The sequence below is a fragment of the Ovis canadensis genome, chromosome 10 (genome assembly GCF_042477335.2).
Source record: "Ovis canadensis isolate MfBH-ARS-UI-01 breed Bighorn chromosome 10, ARS-UI_OviCan_v2, whole genome shotgun sequence".
Lineage (NCBI taxonomy): Eukaryota > Metazoa > Chordata > Mammalia > Artiodactyla > Bovidae > Ovis > Ovis canadensis.
In genome coordinates this window covers 57,789,874-57,809,369 of record NC_091254.1, presented here as the reverse complement: position 1 = coordinate 57,809,369, position 19,496 = coordinate 57,789,874, and the positions used below count along the sequence as shown (strand labels likewise).

Here is a 19,496-nt window from a genome sequence, read left to right as displayed (position 1 = left end):
AGCAGCAGGACAGGCAGCAGGAAAGCCATCTGCTTTGCAGACAGCAGTATGTAGTTCTTTGGGACTGTTGATTAAACAAGTCAATTCAACTTTTCTTTTTCTTTGAGAAAAATATTTTGAGATCATATATTCAGTGAGTAGGTCATTTGTTACCAAGAAAATGAAATCTCCATTTTAGTTTTACATTTCTTCCTGTGTTAAGCTGCTCTATCTGTGATACCCTCTAACATGATCAGATCTAAAGAGTGCTATCTTATTTTCATATGAACTATGCAATCAATTGTGGACAATTCAGGTCATAATTTCACTCATCTCACTTAGAAATTTATGAGTTAGACATAATATGTTAGATGCTGTTAAAACATACAAAATAACCATGGAAATACCTGGAGTTAGTTATCAATAATTTGCACTACAAATATTTGTTTTCTTTTTAATTACATCACGTCATCACTTCTTCAATAAGGGAAATGGAAAATCAATTAAGCCCACAATGTTCAGCTTTGGTAGAAAATAGATTAGAGTCCTAACTAAAACCTTTGAGGAGGTTTTACTGAAATTTCCTTCCTTATATATAACCAATAAAAATTGCAATTTGGCCCATAATCAACCACTTTTTAAAAATGACTTAAACTTGACTGCTTATAAAAATTGAGTAAAAAATCATATGCGTAACTGAGACATATTTGCAAAACTGAGTCTAACCACTCATTTTTGTCTCCCAAATAAGTTTACAAGAATAACAAGCAATTAAGTTGACTGGAATTTTATTAATTCTTCTTTCACTTACTTTAGTTCTCTTTATTTTGCCCAAAGCAGAGGTAATTAATTAAGATAAAAATAATACGAGATCAGAAGCAATTAAACTGGTATAAATTTCCCTTAATTAAGTCTCTTAACTTGGCAGTTTATCATTTTGGCACTTTTTTTTTTTTCAGATATAACCGAACAAATTGTCAGATATCTCAGGGAAGACGGATATTTAGTGTATTTGTATATGTATTGTAGAAATACACATTTGTAAATACAGAATAATTTAATTTCCCTTAAAAATGTTTACTAAGTTAACTAATTATAAAGGAAAACAGTAGAAATATAAACATTTTCAAAAAGAAGACAAATGTGGATTCAGTTTTGCCTGGAGAGTTGAAGCCCCCAATGTTTGTGATTACTTGCATCCTCATCCAAACAGATGGCATGCTTAAATTCTCCAAACACTATCACCTCTTTGCCTTTCCCAGTTCTCTGTCAAAACAAACTGTAAATCTTGATAGAAAAAAAAAAAAAAGCATAATGAAAAGTACATAGTAACAGATAAACTGAACTTTTTATGTTTGTGTCAAAGGCATTCATTAGCAAATTAAACTATTAAAATATTAAATTAACTATTTCACCAAATTAAGCTATAAACTACATAAGCTAGTAATACAAAAATAATAGGATAAATGAACTTGGGCCAAAGATTTGACTTTTTTTTTTTTTAATCTCTCACTTCATTTTGGAAACTAGTGGTTAGAAATATTTTATTATGATAGCAACTCTTAAACTGAATTTTACCTAGGTTCTTATTGAGAATTGGATGGAAATATGTACAGAACCACCACAATGTCAATTTATACACACAGAAGTCTTGCACTCTCACTTGCTTCCTCCTTTACTCTCTCCATCACTTTACCCTCCTCTCATTCTTCTTCCCTCTCTCTCTTTCTCACACAACTCCATGTTTCAAACATACATGCACACAGAGTTGTTTAAAAATTTGGTAAGTGTTGTAAACTGCCTAAATTTTGTGCCAGATTATTGATTTTAGAAACAGAATGTAGATTAAAGATTACTTTTTTTTAATACTACTCTTTTAGCTACCTTTCCTCCCACATGTCACATTCTACCCTAGAGTCTATAACATTGCATGGTTTATCCATTTCATCATTCAAATCTCATCATCAATTCACTAGAGTTGACCTAAAGAGAAGAGCCAATTTTGTCACTCTACACTCTCTATCTCGTTATCTCTTTCATTTGGTTCATGGTATTAATTACATTTGAGATTGTCTTTCTCATTTATTAGACTAATTATTTCCTTTTAATCTATCTTTGCTGCTGCTGCTGCTAAGTCGCTTCAGTTGCATCTAACTCTGTGCGACCCAATAGATGGAAGCCCACCAGGCTTAGTGGTCCCTGGGATTTTCCAGGCAAGAAAAATGGAGTGGTTTGATATTTTTATCTATGCTAATCAGCTTATATTACATGAGAGAATGAACAAATATTGTTTTAGTAATTGCTATAATAAAAGCACTGATAGCAATGGCAGCACCTTTGTTTTGACTGTGAGGATCGCAACAAACTGTGAAAAATTCTTCAAGAAATGCAAATATCAGACGACCTTACCTGCCTCCTGAGAAACATGCATACAGGTCAAGAAGCAACCCTAAAATACAAACAAGAAAAAAAAAAAAAGTGATTTAAAAATGGGGAAGGAGTGCACAAAGGCTGTGTATTTTCACCATGCTTATTTAACTTTTAACCATTCATCATATTAAAATGACAGCCTAGATGAATCACAAGCTGGAATCAAGATTTCCGGAAGAAATATCAATAAACTCAGTTCAGTTCAGTTCAGTCTCTCAGTCGTGTTCAATTCTTTGTGACCCCATGAACGCAGCAAGCCAGGCCTCCCTGTTCATCACCAACTCCCAGAGTTCACTCAAACTCATGTCCATCGAGTTGGTGATCCCATGGAGTCATTTCACCCTCTGTTGTCCCCTTCTCCTCCTGCCCCCAAGCCCTCCAGCATCAGAGTCATTTCCAATGAGTCAAGTCTTCACATGAGGTGGCTGAAGTACAGTAGTTTCAGCTTTAGCATCACTCTTTCCCATGAAGACACAGGACTGATCTCCTTTAGGATATACTGGTTGGATCTGCTTGCAGCCCAAGGGATTCTCAAGAGTATTATCCAACACCACAGTTCAAAAGCATCAATTGTTTGGTGCTCAGCTTTCTTCACAGTCCAACTCTCAAATCCATACATGACCACTGGAAAAACCATAGCCTTGACTAGACGGACCTTTCTTGGCAAAGTAATGTCTCTGCTTTTCAATATGCTGTCTAGGTTGGTCATAACTTTCCTTTCAAGGAGTAAGCGTCTTTTAATTTCATGGCTGCAATCACCATCTGCACTGATTTTCGAGCCCCCCAAAATAAAGTCTGACACTGTTTCCACTGTTTCCCCATCTATTTCCCATGAAGGGATGGGACCAGATGCCATGATCTTCATTTTCTGAATATTGAGCTTTAAGTCAACTTTTTCACTCTCCTCTTTCACTTTCATCAGGAGAGTTTTTAGTTCCTCTTCACTTTTTGCCATAAGGGTGGTGTCATCTCCATATCTAAGGTTATTGATTTTTCTCCCAGCAATCTTGATTCCAGCTTGTGTTTCTTCCAGCCCAGTGTTTCTCATGATGTACTCTGCACAGAGGCTAAATAAGCATGGTGACAATATGCAGCCTTGACCTACTCCTTTTCCTATTTGGAACCAGTCTGTTGTTCCATGTCCAGTTCTAACTGTTATTTCCTGAGCTGCATACAGGTTTCTCAAGAGGCAGGTTAGGTGGTCTGGTATTCTCATCACTTTCAGAATGTTTCACAGTTTATTGTGATCCACACAGTCAAAGGCTTTGTCATACTCAATAAAGCAGAAATAGATGTGTTTTTCTGGAACTCTCTTGCTTTTTCCATGATCCAGCGGATGTTGGCAATTTGATCTCTAGTTCCTCTGCCTTTTTTAAAACCAACTTGACGTCTGCAATTTCACGGTTCACATCCTGCTGAAGCCTGGCTTGGGAACTTTTGAGCATTACTTTACTAGTGTGTGAGATGAGTGCAATTTTGTGGTAGTTTGAGCATTCTTTGGCATTGCCTTTCCTTGGGATTTGAATGAAAACTGAACTTTTCCAGTCCTGTGGCCACTGCTGAGTTTCCAAATTTGCTGGCATATTGAGTGCAGAACTTTCACAGCATCATCTTTCAGGATTTGAAATAGCTCAGCTGGAATTCCATCACCTCCACTAGCTTTGTTTCTAGTAAAAAGCCTCTTGATGAAAGTGAAAGAGTAGAGCGAAAAAGTTGGCTTAAAGCTCAACATTCAGAAAATGAAGATCATGGCATCCGGTCCCATCACTTCATGGCAAATAGATGGGGAAACAGTGGAAACAGTGTCAGACTTTATTTTTTGGGGGCTCCAAAATCACTGCAGATGGTGACTGTAGACATGAAATTAAAAGACACTGACTCCTTGGAAGAATAGTTATGACCAACCGAGATAGTATATTCAAAAGCAGAGATATTACTCTGCCGAATAAGGTCCGTCTAGTCAAGGCTATGATTTTTCCTGTGGTCATATATGGATGTGAGATTTGGACTGTGAAGAAGGCTCAGCGCCCAAGAATTGATTCTTTTGAACTGTGGTGTTGGAGAAAACTCTTGAGAGTCCCTTGGACTGCACAGAGATCCAACCAGTCCATTCTGAAGGAGATCAGCCCTGGGATTTCTTTACAAGGAATGATGCTAAAGCTGAAGCTCCAGTACTTTGGCCACCTCATGTGAAGAGTTGACTCATTGGGGAAGACTTTGATGCTGGGAGGGATTGGGGGCAGGAGGAGAAGGCAACGGCTGAGGATGAGATGGCTGGATGACATCACTGACTCGATGGACATGAGCTTGAGTGAACTCCAGGAGATGGTGATGGATAGGGAGGCCTGGTGTGCTGCGATTCATGGGGTCGCAAAGAGTCAGACACGACTGAGTGACTGAACTGAACTGAACTGAACTAATGCTTTCTAAGGCCCACTTTACTTCACATTCCAGGATGTCTGGGTCTAGGTGAATGATCACACCATTGTGATTATCTGGGTCGTGAAGATCATTTTTGGACAGTTCTTCTGTGCATTCTTTCCACCTCTTCTTAATATCTTCTGCTTCTGTTAGGCCCATACCATTTCTGTCCTTTATCAAGCCCATCTTTGCATGAAATGTTCCATTGGTATCTCTAATTTTCTTGAAGAGTTCTCTAGTCTTTCCCATTTTGTTTTTTCTTCTATTTCTTTGAATTGATCACTGAGGAAGGCTTTCTTATCTCTCCTTGTTATTCTTTGGAACTCTGCATTCAGATGCTTATACCTTTCCTTTTCCTCTTTGCTTCTTACTTCCCTTCTTTTCACAGCTATTTGTAATGCTTCCTCAGACAGCCATTTTGATTTTTTGCATTTCTTTTCCATAGGGATGGTCTTGATCCCTGTGTCCTGACAATGTCATGAACCTCATTCCATAGTTCATCAGGCACTCTCTCTATCACATCTAGTCCCTTAATTTGTTTCTCACTTCCACTGTATAGTCACAAGCGATTTGATTTATGTCATATCTAAATGGTCTAGTGGTTTTCCATAGTTTCTTCAATTTAAGTCTGAATTTGGCAATAAGGAGTTCATGATCTGAGCCACAGTCAGCTCCTGGTCTTGTTTTTTTGACTCTATAGAGCTTTTCCATCTTTGGCTGCAAAGAATATAATCAATCTGATTTTGATGTTGACCATCTTGTGATTTCTATGTGTTGAGTCTTCTCTTGTGTTGTTGGAAGAGCGTGTTTGCTATGACCAGTGCGTTCTCTTGACAAAACCCTATTAGCCTTTGCCCTGCTTCATTCCATATTTCAAGGCCAAATTTGCCTGTTACTCCAGGTGTTTCTTGACTTCTTACTTTTGCATTCCAGTCTCCTATAATGAAAAGGTCACCTTTTTTGGGTGTTAGTTCTAAAAGGTCTTGTAGGTCTTCATAGAACTGTTCAACTTGAGGTTCTTCATTGTTACTGGTTGGGGCACAGGCTTGGCTCACTGCGATATTGAATGGTTTGCCTTGGAAATGAACAGAAATCATTCTGTTGTTTTTGAGATTGTATCCAAGTACTCATTTCAGACTCTTTTGTTTACCATCATGGTTATTCCATTTCTTCTGAGGGATTCCTGCCCCCAGTAGTAGAGAATATGGTCATCTGAGATAAATTCACCCATTCCAGTCCATTTTAGTTTGCTGATTCCTAGAATGTCAACGTTCACTCTTGCCATCTCCTGTTTAATCACTTCCAATTTGCCTTGATTCATGGACCTAACATTCCAGGTTCCTATGCCTTATTGCTCTTTACAGCATTGGACCTTGCTTCTATTATCAGTCACATCCACAACTGGGTATTGTTTTTGCTTTGGTTTCATCCCTTCATTCTTTCTGGAGTTATTTTTCCATGATCTGCAGCAGCAGATTGGTTACCTACCAATCTGGGGAGTTCCTCTTTTAGTATCTTGTACTTTTGCCTTTTCCTACTATTCATGGGGTTCTCAAGGCAAGAATACTGAAGCGGTTTGACTTTCCCTTCTCCAGTGGGCCACATTCTGTCAGACATCTCCACGATGACCCGCCCATCTTGGATGGCCCCACATGGCATGGCTTAGTTTCAGTGAGTTAGACAAGGTTGTGGTCTATGTGGTCAGATTGACTTGTTTTCTGTAATTATGGTTTCAGTGTGTCTGCCCTCTGATGCCCTCTCACAACACCTACCATCTTACTTGGGTTTCTCTTACCTTGGACGTGGGTTATTTCTTCATGGCTGCTCCAGCAAAGCACAGCTGCTGCCCTTATCCTGGACAAGAGGTATCTCCTCACAGCCGCTCCTCCTGACCTTGAAGGTGGAGTAGCTCCTTTCAGCCCACCTGCGCCCATGCAGCCGCTTCTCCTTGGATGTCGTGTTGCTCCTTTTGGCCGCCGACCCTGACCTCGAGGGCAGGGTAGCTCCTCTTAGCCAGGCTTCTGCAGGGTTCATCTCATTGATAACCTCAGATACACAGATAACACCACCCTCATGGCAGAAAGGAAGAGGAACTTAAGCATCTCTTAATGAAGGTGAAAGAGGAGAGTAAAAAATCTGGCTTAAAACTCAATATTAAAGACATTAAGATCATGCGTCCAGTCTCATCACTTCATGATGTATAGATGGGGAAAGAATGAAAACAGTGAGAAACTTTATTTTTTGGGGTCTCCAAAATCACTGCAGATGGTGACTGCAGCCATGAAATTAAAAGATGACCACTCCTTGGAAGAAAAGCTATGACAAACCTAGACAACATATTAAACAGCAGAGACATTACTCTGCTGACAGGTTCATCTACTCAAAGCTATGTTTTTTCCCGTAGTCATGTATGGATGTAAAAGTTGGACCATAAAGAAGGCTGAGAACTGAAAAATTGATGTTTTTGAGCTGTGGTGTTGAAGAAAACTCTTGAGAGTCCCTTTGAATGCAAGGAGATCAAACCAGTCAATCCTAAAGGAAATCAACCCTGAATACTCATTGGAATATTTGATACTGAAGCTCCAATGCTTTGACCACCTGATGTGAAGAACAGACTCATTGGAAAAGACCGTGGTACTGGGAAGACAGGAACAGAAGGGGAGGAAATAGCATGATATGGTTGACTGACATCACTGACTCAATGAACATGAATTTGAGCAAACTCCAGGAGATGGTGAAGGATAGGAAAGATTGGCATGCTGCATTCCATGGGGTCACAAAGATTTGGACTCCACTGAGCAATTCAACAGCAATAATGTCAAACTCAAGGAAATAGTCAATAAATTATTTTTGAAGAAAATGAAAAGTGAGTGAATACTATATCTCTAAAAATACTAATGAATGTTCCTAATCATTTGCATTGTAATTTCATTTATAACTCTTTTCTTAAAAAATGCAATTTATTTAATGCATGAATCTGTCCTTTCTATCTTGTTGATGTAGATAAGACCATAGCCTCCTCTTAACTAAGCGAAGAGCCAGATAAATTTTTAAAATCAGCATTAAAAATACAATTTTAATGTTCCAGATTACTGCATTTATTGTAATGGAGTAATGACCCCTTTAAAACTCAGTGTCCATTGATGGTCAGGAAACAAATATTACAATGAATCTAAAACATTTGAATGTTACAAATGAAAAATTAAATACACAATTTTTTCTGAATAAGAATTGCTTCATGTTATCTTAGAACTTTGCACCTATTTCTTTCATTAATTATATGGAACTGTAACAAAAATTTTACTTGTGTTTAGAATGAGAATATAACATGTCTTTTCCTCCCACTTTTTTTCATATAATACAAGTGTGGGAATTAGTAATACTTCAAGTACTGTATGTGAGGAAGAATGTAAAATATCTTAGGCTAAAATATCTTAGGCTCAGGATAGAGTAGAATGAGAAATAAAGCTCATAAAATGAATTAATGAAACTGGAAATGACAGTAGCAGACGTACTTTCAGTTATACAAATATATGTAGGAAAGTATATTTCCTTACTTATATATCAAAATATTCCACAGAAAAGTTGCTATTACTAAACTTTAGTCCTCAGAGTATTTTCTCATTTGATATTTATATGTGGCAAGTAACATGCTTGCTTAAAATGCACAGATCGAAGTAAGCCAGAAAGAAAAACACCAATACAGTATACTAACACATATATATGGAATTTAGAAAGATGGCAATGATGACCCTGTATGCAAGACAGCAAAAAAGACGCAGATGTGTATAGCGGACTTTTGGACTCAGAGGGAGAGGGAGAGGGTGGGATGATTTGGGAGAATGGCATTGAAACATGTATACTATCATGTAAGAATCGAATCACCAATCTATGTCCTATGCAGGAAACAACATGCTTGGGGCTGGTGCACGGGGATGACCCAGAGGGATGTTTTGGGGAGGAAGGTGGGAGGGGGGGTTCGTGTTTGGGATCGCATGTACACCCATGGTGGATTCATGTCAATGTATGGCAAAACCAATACAGTATTGTAAAGTAAAATAAAGTAAAATTTAAAATTAAAAATAATTAAAAAATAAAATATTTACATTTTGTATAAAAAAAAGCACATATCATACATATTTTGGTAGTTGATTTCAATATGCATTAAACAATTGAAAAGTGCTATGGTTTAATTTGTAGGGCTTAACTGATTAAATCTTTTGGGAAAAATCACAAAAATTTTGATGTGACATGTATTTTCCATCTACAGTCAGCATCATAAATGTTATGAAATCAAGAGATTTTAACGTTTTAACTATTCATTATGTACTGCAATGATTTTACCATCAAAAAGAAATATATAACAAAATTAAATTGAATTAAAAAGAAGATACTTTTATTTCTTTGAGACAGTTCAAAGTTTTCAGATTTAGCTTAGTCCTTAAAGTTACAATGTGGCACACTTAGAGATCAAACAATTGCAACCACTTTCTGGATGCTATTTGAGGCAAGCAGAATTGTCACTATATACTAACATGCATTTTTGAACAGATATGAAAAAGTTCACTGAAATCTGTTTTCATGAATGTTAAGATTATTTTTTGCTTATACTTTTTAAAACAGTGTGGGGATCTGATTCTAAATGAAATGAGAGTTTTACACTTACTCTTGCCTAGAAAATCTCATGGATAGAGGAGCCTGGTGCAGGCTACTGTCCATGGGATCGCAAAGGGTTAGACACGACTGAGCAGCTTCACTTTCACTTATAAAGTATTTGGGGGAGATAAACCTATTAAAAAGCAAAAATTTAAAAAGAACCAAAGTAACTATGGCTATATACACTCTACTACTGGTGCCACTACTGCTGTTTACTATTATTACTAATTAAATGTCAATAACAAACCATAACTATTGAACAGTTTCTATGTACAAGGAAATACCTCATTTAATCCTCACAATAAACCTATTAGATAGCATTTATTCCTTTCTTATATAATTAAAAACCTAGTTCAGAAAAATTAAATAATAGAGACAAGGTCATAAATTAAAAATCTATTAATAAAAGTTCAATCTAGGTATTCTGGTATAGTAAATTCATATCAGTCTCTAAAAACAAATATTTTATTTACATGATTATATTAACGAATTTCTCAGCAGATGGTTACTTATTTTATTATTGTGTTAACTTTTCCATAAATCAAGGAAAATTGGAAGTGATCAACAGGAGATGGCCAGAGTGAACATCAACATTTTAGGAATCAGTAAACTGAAAAGGACTGAAATGGGGGAATTTAAATCAGATGACCATTATATCTACTACCGTGGGCAAGAAACCTTAAGAGAAAGTGGAGTAGCCCTCATAGTCAATAAAAGACTAAGAAATGCAGTAGTTGGGTGCAATCTTTTAAAGCGACAGAATGATCTCCATTTGTTTCCAAGGCAAACCATTCAATATAGCAGTAAACCACGTCTATCACAACCACTAATGCAGAAGAAGCTGAACATTTCCACGATAAACTATAAGACCTTATAGAACTATCACCAAAAAAAAGATGTCCTTTTCATCATATAGGCCTGGAATGCAAGAGTAGGAAGTCAAGAGATCCCTAGAGTAACAGAAAAGTGTGGCCTTGGCATACAAAATGAATCAGGGCAAAGGCAAACAGAGTGTTGCCAAGAGAATGCATTGGTCATAGCAGACATCCTCTTCCAACAATACCAGATGACTCTACACGTGCTGCTACTGCTAAGTCGCTTCAGTCATGTCCAACTCTGTGCGACCCCATAAACGGCAGCAGACCAGGCTCCACCGTCCCTAGGATTTTCCAGGCAAGAACACTGGAGTGGGTTGCCATTTCCTTCTCCAATGCATGAAAGTGAAAAGTGAAAGTGAAGTCGCTCATTCGTGTCTGACTCTTCACGACTCCATGGACTACAGCCTACCAGGATACTCTGTCTATGGGATTTTCCAGGCAAGAGTACTGGAGTGGGGTGCCATTGCTTTCCCTGACTCCACACATGGATATCATCAAATAGTCACTAGAGAAATTGAATTCATGATCTTTTTCTGCAACCAAAGATTGATAAGTTCTATAGTCAGCAAATTTAAGACCAGGAACTGGCTGCAGCTCAGATCATAAACTCCTTATTGCCAAATTCAAACTTAAATTGAAGAAAGTGGGGAAAACCACTAGACCACTCAGTTTAGTTAACTCGCTAAGTCGTGTCCGACTCTTTGCGACCCCATGAATCACAGCACACCAGGCCTCCCTGTCCATCACCATCTCCCAGAGTTCACTCAGACTGATGTCCATCGAGTCAGTGATGCCATCCAGCCATCTCATCTTCTGTTGTCCCTTTCTCCTCCTGCCCTCAATCCCTCCCAGCATCAGAGTCTTTTCCAATGAGTCAGCTCTTCGCATGAGGTGGCCAAAGTACTGGACTTTCAGCTTTAGCATCATTCCTTCCATAGAAATCTCAGGGCTGATCTCCTTCAGAATGGGTTGGTTGGATCTCCTTGCAGTCCAAGGAATTCTCAAGAGTCTTCTCCAACACCACAGTTCAAATGCATCAATTCTTTGGCACTCAGCATTCTTCACAGTCCAACTCTCTCATTCATATATGAGCCCAGGAAAAACCATAACTTTGACTAGATGGACTGTAGTTGGCAAAATAATATCTCTGCTTTTGAATATGCTATCAAGGATGGTCATAACTTTTCTTCCAATGAGTAAGTGTCTTTTAATTCCATGGTTGCAATCACCATCTGCAGTGATTTTGGAGCCCCCCAAAATAAAGTCTGCCACTGTTTCCACTGTTTCCCCATCTATTTCCCATGACGTGATGGGACGAGATGCCATGAACTTCGTTTTCTGAAAGTTGAGCTGTAAGCCACCTTTTTCACTCTCCACTTTCACTTTCATCAAGGGGCTTTTTAGTTCGTCTTCACTTTCTCCCATAAGGCTGGTGTCATCTGCATATTTGAGGTTACTGATATTTCTCCCAGCAATCTTGATTCCAGCTTGTGTTTCTTCCAGTCCAGCGTTTCTCATGATGTATTCTGCATATAAGTTAAATAAGCAGGGTGACAATAGACAGCCTTGATGTACTCCGTTTTCTATTTGTAACCAATCTGTTGTTCCATGTCCAGTTCTAACTGTTACTTTCTGACCTGCAAACAGATTTCTAAAGAGTCAGATCAGGTGGTCTGGTATTCCCATCTCTTTCAGAATTTTTCACAGTTTCTTGTGATCCACACAGTCAAAGGCTTTGGCATAGTCAATAAAGCAGGAATAGATGGTTTTCTGGAACTCTCTTTCTTTTTCCATAATCCAGCGGATGTTGGCAATTTGATCTCTGGTTCCTCTGCCTTTTCTAAAACCATCTTGAGCATCTGGAAGTTCACGGTTCATGTATTGCTGAAGCCTGGCTTGGAGAATTTTGGGCATTATTTTACTAGCGTGTGAGATGAGTACAATTGTGTGGTAGCTTGAGCATTCTTTGGCATTTCCTTTCTTTGGGATTGGAATAAAAACTGACATTTTCTGTGGCCACTGCTGAATTTTCAGATTTTGGTGGGATATTGAGTGCAGCACTTTCACAGCAACATCTTTCAAGATTTGAAATAGCTCAACTGGCATTCCATCAACTCCACTAGCTTTGTTTGTAGTGATGCTTTCTAAGGCCCGCTTGACTTCACATTCTGTTCTTTTTCTCTGTTTTGTGCATTGATAACTGAAGAAGGCTTTCTTATCTCTCCTTGATATTCTTTGGAACTCTGCATTCAGATGCTTTATCTTTCCTTTTCTCCTTTATTTTTCACCTCTCTTTTTTTCACAGCTATTTGTAAGGCCTTCCCAGACAGTCATTTTGCTTTTTCGCATTTGTTTTCCATGGGGATAGTCTTGATCCCTGTCTCCTGTACAATGTCACAAACCTCATTCCATAGTTCATCAGGCACTCTATCTATCAGATCTAGGCCCTTAAATCTATTTCTCACTTCTACTGTATAATCATAAGGGATTTGATTTAGGTCATACTTGAATGGTCTAGCGGTTTTCCCTACTTTCGTCAATTTAAGTCTGAATTTGGCAATAAGGAGTTCATGATCTGAGCCACAGTCAGCTTCTGGTCGTGTTTTTGTTGACTGTATAGAGGTTCACCATCTTTGGCTGCAAATAATATAATCAATCTGATTTTGGTTTTAACCATCTGGTGACTTCCATGTGTAGAGTCTTCTCTTGTGTTGTTCGAAGACTGTGTTTGCTATGACCAATGCATTTTCTTGGCAAAACTCTATTAGTCTTCTCCCTACTTCATACAGTATTCCAAGGCCAAATTTGCCTGCTACTCCAGGTGTTTCTTGAGTTCCTACTTTTGCATTCCAGTCCCCTGTAATGAAAAGGACATCTTTTTTGGGGTGTTATTTCTAAAAGTTCTTGTATGTTTTCTTAGAATCGTTCAACTTCTGCTTCTTCAGCATTACTGGTTGGTGCATAGACTTGAATTACTCTGATATTGAATGGTTTGCCCTGGAAACGAAAAGATTTCAATCTGTCCTTTTTGAGATTGCATCCAAGTACTGCATTTCAGACTCTTTTGTTTACCATGATGGTTACTCCATTTATTCTGAGGGATTCCTGCCCACAGTAGTAGATATAATGGTCATCTGAATTAAATTCACCCATTCCAGTCCATTTTAGTTCACTGATTCCTAGAATGTTGACGTTCACTCTTGCCATCTCTTGTTTGACCACTTCCAGTTTGCCATGATTCATGGACCTGACATTCCAGGTTCGTATGCAATATTGCTCTCTACAGCATTGAACTTGATTTCTATCACCAGTCAAATCCACAGCTGGGTATTATTTTTGCTTTGGCTCCATTACTTCATTCTTTCTGGACTTCTTTCTCAACTGATTTCCAGTAGCGTGTTGGGCACATACTGACCTGGGGAGTTCCTCTTTCAGTGTCCTATCATTTTGCATTTTCATACTGTTAATGGGGTTCTCAAGGCAAGAATACTAAAGTAGTTTGCCATTCCCTTCTCCAGTGGACCACATTCTGTCAGACCTTTCCACCATATCCCACTTGTCTCGGATTGCCCTGCGGGTGTCTGTGACTGGCCTCCTGAGCGCAGGTGGCTGTGACTGGTGCCCTGAGTGCGGCTGAGAGGAGCTACCCCACCTCTGAAGTCAGGGGCAGAGACTGAGAATGCCAGGCTGTGATGGCGCAGAAAAGGCTGAGAGGAGCTACCCCATGTCTGAGGCCAGGGGTGTTGACTGGGAGGAGCTACCCCACATCCGAGGCCAGGGGCAGCCAGGAGGAGCCACCATGCATCCGAGGTCTGAGGTGGTGGCCAGCAGCAACCCCATATTCAAGGAGCGGTGGCTGCATGGGTGCAGGAAGGCCTAGACGAGCTATTCCATATTGAAGGTCAGGAAGGGTGGCGATGAGGAGATACCCTTCATCCAAGATTAGGAGCAGCAGCTGTGCTTTGCTGGAGCAGCCATGAACAGATACCCCACGCCCAAGGTAAGAGAAACCCAAGTAAGACGGTAGGTGTTGCAAGAGGGCATCAGAGGACAGACACACTGAAACCATACTCACAGAAAACTAGTCAATCTAATCGCACTAGGACCACAGACTTTTCTAACTCAAAAGACCACTCAGGTATGAACCAAATCTTATCCCTTATGAAGATGCAGTGGAAGTGACAAGTAGATTCAAAGCATTAGATCTGATAGAGTGCCTGAAGAACTATGGATGGAGGTTCATAACACTGTATTGGAGGTGGTGATCAAAACAATCCCCATGAAAAAGAAATTCAGAAAGTCTAAAAGGTTGTCTGAGTAGGCCTTACAAATACCTGAAAAAAGAAGAGACATGAAGGCAAATGAGAAAAGGAAAGATATATCAATCTGAATGCAGATTTCCAAAGGATAACAAGGAGAGATAAGAAAGTCTTCTTTAGTGATCATGCTAAGAGATAGAGGAAACCAATAGAATGGGAAAGACTAGAGATCTCTTCAAGAAAATAAGAGATACCAAGGGAAAATTCTATGCAAAATGGGTATAATAAAGGACAGAAACGTTATGGACCTAACAGAAGCAGAAGATACCAAAATGAGGTGGAAAGAATGGACAGAATAACTATACAAGAAAGATATCAATGACCCAGATAGCTACGATGGTGTGATCACTCACCTGGAAGTGGACATCCTGGAGTGTGAAGTCAGATGGGCCTTGGGAAGCATCACTACAAACAAAGCTAATGGAGGTGGTGGAATTCCAGCTTAGCTATTTCATATCCTAAAAGGTGATATTGTTAAAGTGCTGCACTCAATATGCCAACAAATTTGGAAAACTCAGCAGGGACCACAGGACTGGAAAATGTCAGTCTTCATTCCAATCCCAAGGAAAGGCAATGCCAAAGAATGTTCAAACTAGTGCACAGATATACTCATTTCACATGCTAACACATTAATGTTCAAAATTCTCCAAGCTAGGCTTCAACAGTACATGTATCAAGAACTTCCAGATGTTCAAGCTGTATTTAGAAAAGGGAGACGAACAAGAGATCAAATTGCCAACATGCACTGGATCATTGAACAATCAAGAGAATTTCTGACAAATATCTACTTTTGCTTCATTGGCTAAGCTAAAGTCTTTGACTCTGTGGATCAAAACAATCTGTGGACAATTCTTAGAGACTGAATGAACCTGAGAAATCTATATGAAGATCAAGAAAAAATAGTTAGGACTGGACATGGAACAATGGACTTTTTCCAAACTGGAAAAGGAGTGCATCAATTCTGTATATTGTCACTATGCTGATTAATTTATATTCAGAGTGAAGGTGAAGTCAATCAATCGTGTCCGACTCTTTGTGACCCCATGGACTGTAGCCCACGAAGCTCCTCGGTCCATGGGATTTTCCAGGCTTGAATATTGGAGTGGGTTGCCATTTCCTTCTCCAGGGGATCTTCCTGACCCAGGGATCGAACCCAGGTCTCCCGCATTGTAGGCAGACATTTTTACCTTCTGAGCTTCCTGCGAAGTACCAGTATAATAAAAGTAAAACTATCAGTCAGTTTGATATATATGATGACAATTTATGATATTCAGAGTACATCATGTGAAATGCTGGCCTGGTTGAGCCACAAGCTGGAATCAAAATTTCTCAGAAAGATATCAATAACTTCAGATATGCAGATGACACCACCATTATGGCAGAAAGTGAAGAGGAACAAAGGAGCCTCTTGAAGGTGAAAGAGGAGAGTGGAAAAGTTGGCTTAAAACTCAGCATTCAATAAACTAAGATCATGGCACCTGGTCTTATCACTTCAGGGCAAGTAGATTTGGAACAGGAACATACTTTATTTTCCTGGGCTCCAAAATCACTGCAGATGGTGACTGCAGCCATGAAATTAAAAGATGCTTACTCCTTGGAAGAAAAACTATGATCAACCTAGACAGCATATTAAAAAGCAGAGACATTACTTTGCCAACAGAGGTTTGTCCAGTCAAAGCTGTGGTTTTTCCTATAATCATGTATGACTATGAGAGTTGGACTGTAAAGAAAAATGAGAGACAAATAATTGAGGCTTTTGAACTGTGGTGTTGGAAAAGACTCTTGAGAGTCTCTTGGACTGAAAGGACTTCCAACCAGTCAATCTTATAGGAAAACAGTCCTGAATATACACTGGAAGGGCTGATGCTAAAGTTTAAGCTCCAATAATTTGGCTACCTGATGCAAAGAATTGACTCATTGGAAAAGACCTTGATGTTAGGCAAGATTGAAGGCAGAAGGAGAAGGGGATGACAGAGGATAAGATGGTTAGATGGCATTGTTGATTCAATGGACATGTGTTTAGGAAGCTCTGGGAGTTGATGATGGACAGGGAAGCCTGACATGCTGCAGTCCATCAGGTCACAAAGTGTCAGACACAATTGTGAAATTGAACTGACTGACTGATAGTTTTACTTTTATTATATATAAGCAAATATATATATATATATATATATATATATATATGTTTAAGTTTAAGGAAGTTAAGATATCCCTGGTATCTCCAACAATAAATATGCCTACAGTGCAGTTGATCAGGTTCAGTCTCTGGGTTATGAATATCCATTGAAAACTGAATGGCTATCTACTCCAGTAGTCTAGCCTGGAAGTTTCCATGGACATAGAACATGGTGTCCTGAAATACATGGTGTCACCTAGAGTCAGACAAAATTGAGTGACTAACACACATGCACACACACACACACACACACACATATATATATATATTCAGTTTTTGTAAATTATATCTTCTATTTCAGGGAAAAAGTCTTCCAGGATCCCTTCATACCCATGCATGAGCAGTCTGCAGACACAGCTACTCCAGAACTAAGCAAAGGTTTGTACATGTAGACTACATATCGATTAAAAGGAAACACACTACATATAAGCTACTGTCTCTTATGGGTGAGTAGGTCTTATGTATTTTTTATATAAGAAATTTTGTATTTTCTGGATTAAAGAAGGAATATAAGCTTAAAATGGTATTAAAATATACCTTTCTGGATTTATATGTTTTGTGATCATAAGTAGAAAACACAGAATATTTATTAAAATTGACTGCAAATTTATACTTACATGATTATTTATTGTACTTTTCCTCATTTTGTTTCTTCCACTCTGACCTTTCACATATTTAACATGATTCTGTTATGCAAAAGGGGAGGGGAAAGTGGGTAAAAAGTGAAACACTATTTTGAAGGAAGGGGCTTTTCATTAATGATATGTCATTAAATTGAGGAGATAAAACCAAACCAAATTTTAACATTTCCAATATCCTCTAAAGCGTATTTATTGTATGAGAATAAAATATCAGATGGACTATGGTGTTCTTTTTAAGTTAGTGTTTATCAGCAATCAATTCAAAAGACGGCAGGATGTTAGCAATATGGCAAAGTGAAGAAAAATATTTTTCTATCCCCTTCAAATTACAATCAGTAAATATCCACAACTCAGTGAAGGTTCTTCTTCCCAACACAAGCAAAGCTGGAGAATTCCACACATCTGCTTCCCACGTGTCCCTAGTGATAAGGAATCTGCCTGTCAATGCAAGATATTTATATCTGTGTCTAGAAGATCCGCTGAAGAATGACAGGGCAACACGCTCCAGTGTTCTTTCCTGGAGAATTCCATGGAAAGAGGAACCTAGTTGGCTACAGTCCATAGGGTTATAAACAGTCATGCCTGACTAAAGCTACCTAACATGCATGGACATGCAGATACATATAAAAGTGGGTGGGCTGGAATATGCAGAAGAGGCAGAGCCTGGGGAATAACAGAATTGGTTCCTGCAATTCCCCCCCCGCCCCTGACTGCAGCAGATGAGCCCACAGATTCAGAAAACCCAGTGGCAACAGGCAAGGTGGCATATAGGACTCCAGCCTCCTGACAACAGTGGCGCCAAGGTAGCTGAGTAACTGTGACAATGTGACTGGGACACTGTCTCTCCAGTCACTGAGATGTCCATTGCCCCAGGACCCATGTTACTCATCTACAGTGCAGAAGCAGCAAACCTTACTGTACCAGGCATGGTAGAGGCACTTACATAACTACAACTCCCCTTCTACTGTCTCCCTTTCTCCATGGTGGCATAGCCTGTGGCTCAAGGGATGTTGGATGCAAGGGAAGAGCCCACCATCCCAGGGATTACAGTGACATTTATAGAAATAGATATAAAAACCCTCAGAGGCACAAAAAGCCATAAAGAAAGCAGGAACTCCACATCTTCAGAAGTGGTAAGGCTAGAAAGCACCAACTCTCAAATACAACCAGAGGCAGATCAGGTAAAAGAATGCAAAAACTTGTGCTTTAGTGCCACCTAAAAGAAAACAAGACTCTAAGTCCAAATTTGTCATTTAATTTTAAATGCATTGGCAGAGGAATGCATCAAGCCCTACAAAGAGTCACAGAAGCACTACTCAAGAAAACTAAAGTGATGATTTAAAAAAATATATATATAAAGTCATGGAAAACTCAAAAGTGGCCACAGGATTGGAAAAGGTCAGTTTTCATTCCAATTCCAAAGAAAGGAAATGCCAAAGAATGCTCAAACTATTGCACAATTGCACTCATCTCACACGCTAGTAAAGTAATGCTCAAAATTCTCCAAGCCAGGCTTCAGCAATATGTGAACCGTGAACTCCCTGATGTTCAAGCTGGTTTTAGAAAAGGCAGAGGAACCAGAGATCAAATTGCCAACATCTGCTGGATCATGGAAAAAGCAAGAGAGTTCCAGAAAAAGATCTGTTTCTGCTTTATTGACTATGCCAAAGCCTTTGACTGTGTGGATCACAATAAACTGTGGAAAATTCTGAAAGAAATTAGAATACCAGACAACCTGACATGCCTCTTGAGAAACCTGTATGCAGCTCAGGAAGTAACAGTTAGAACTGGACACGGAACAACAGACTGGTTCCAAATAGGAAAAGGAGTACGTCAAGGCTGTATATTGTCACCATGCTTATTTAACTTCTATGCAGAGTACATAGTGAGAAACGCTGGACTGGAAGAAACACAAGCTGGAATCAAGATTGCCGGGAGAAATATCAATAACCTCAGATATGCAGATGACACCACCCTTATGGCAAAAAGTGAAGAG

The 19,496-nt window shown here is 39.0% G+C and overlaps 1 pseudogene; it reads right to left on the bottom strand.

The window, feature by feature from the left end:
• Window positions 1–12,874: 12,874 nt before the first annotated feature.
• Window positions 12,875–13,817, bottom strand: LOC138446789 (craniofacial development protein 2-like; annotated as a pseudogene).
• Between the last annotated feature and the right edge of the window lie 5,679 nt (window positions 13,818–19,496).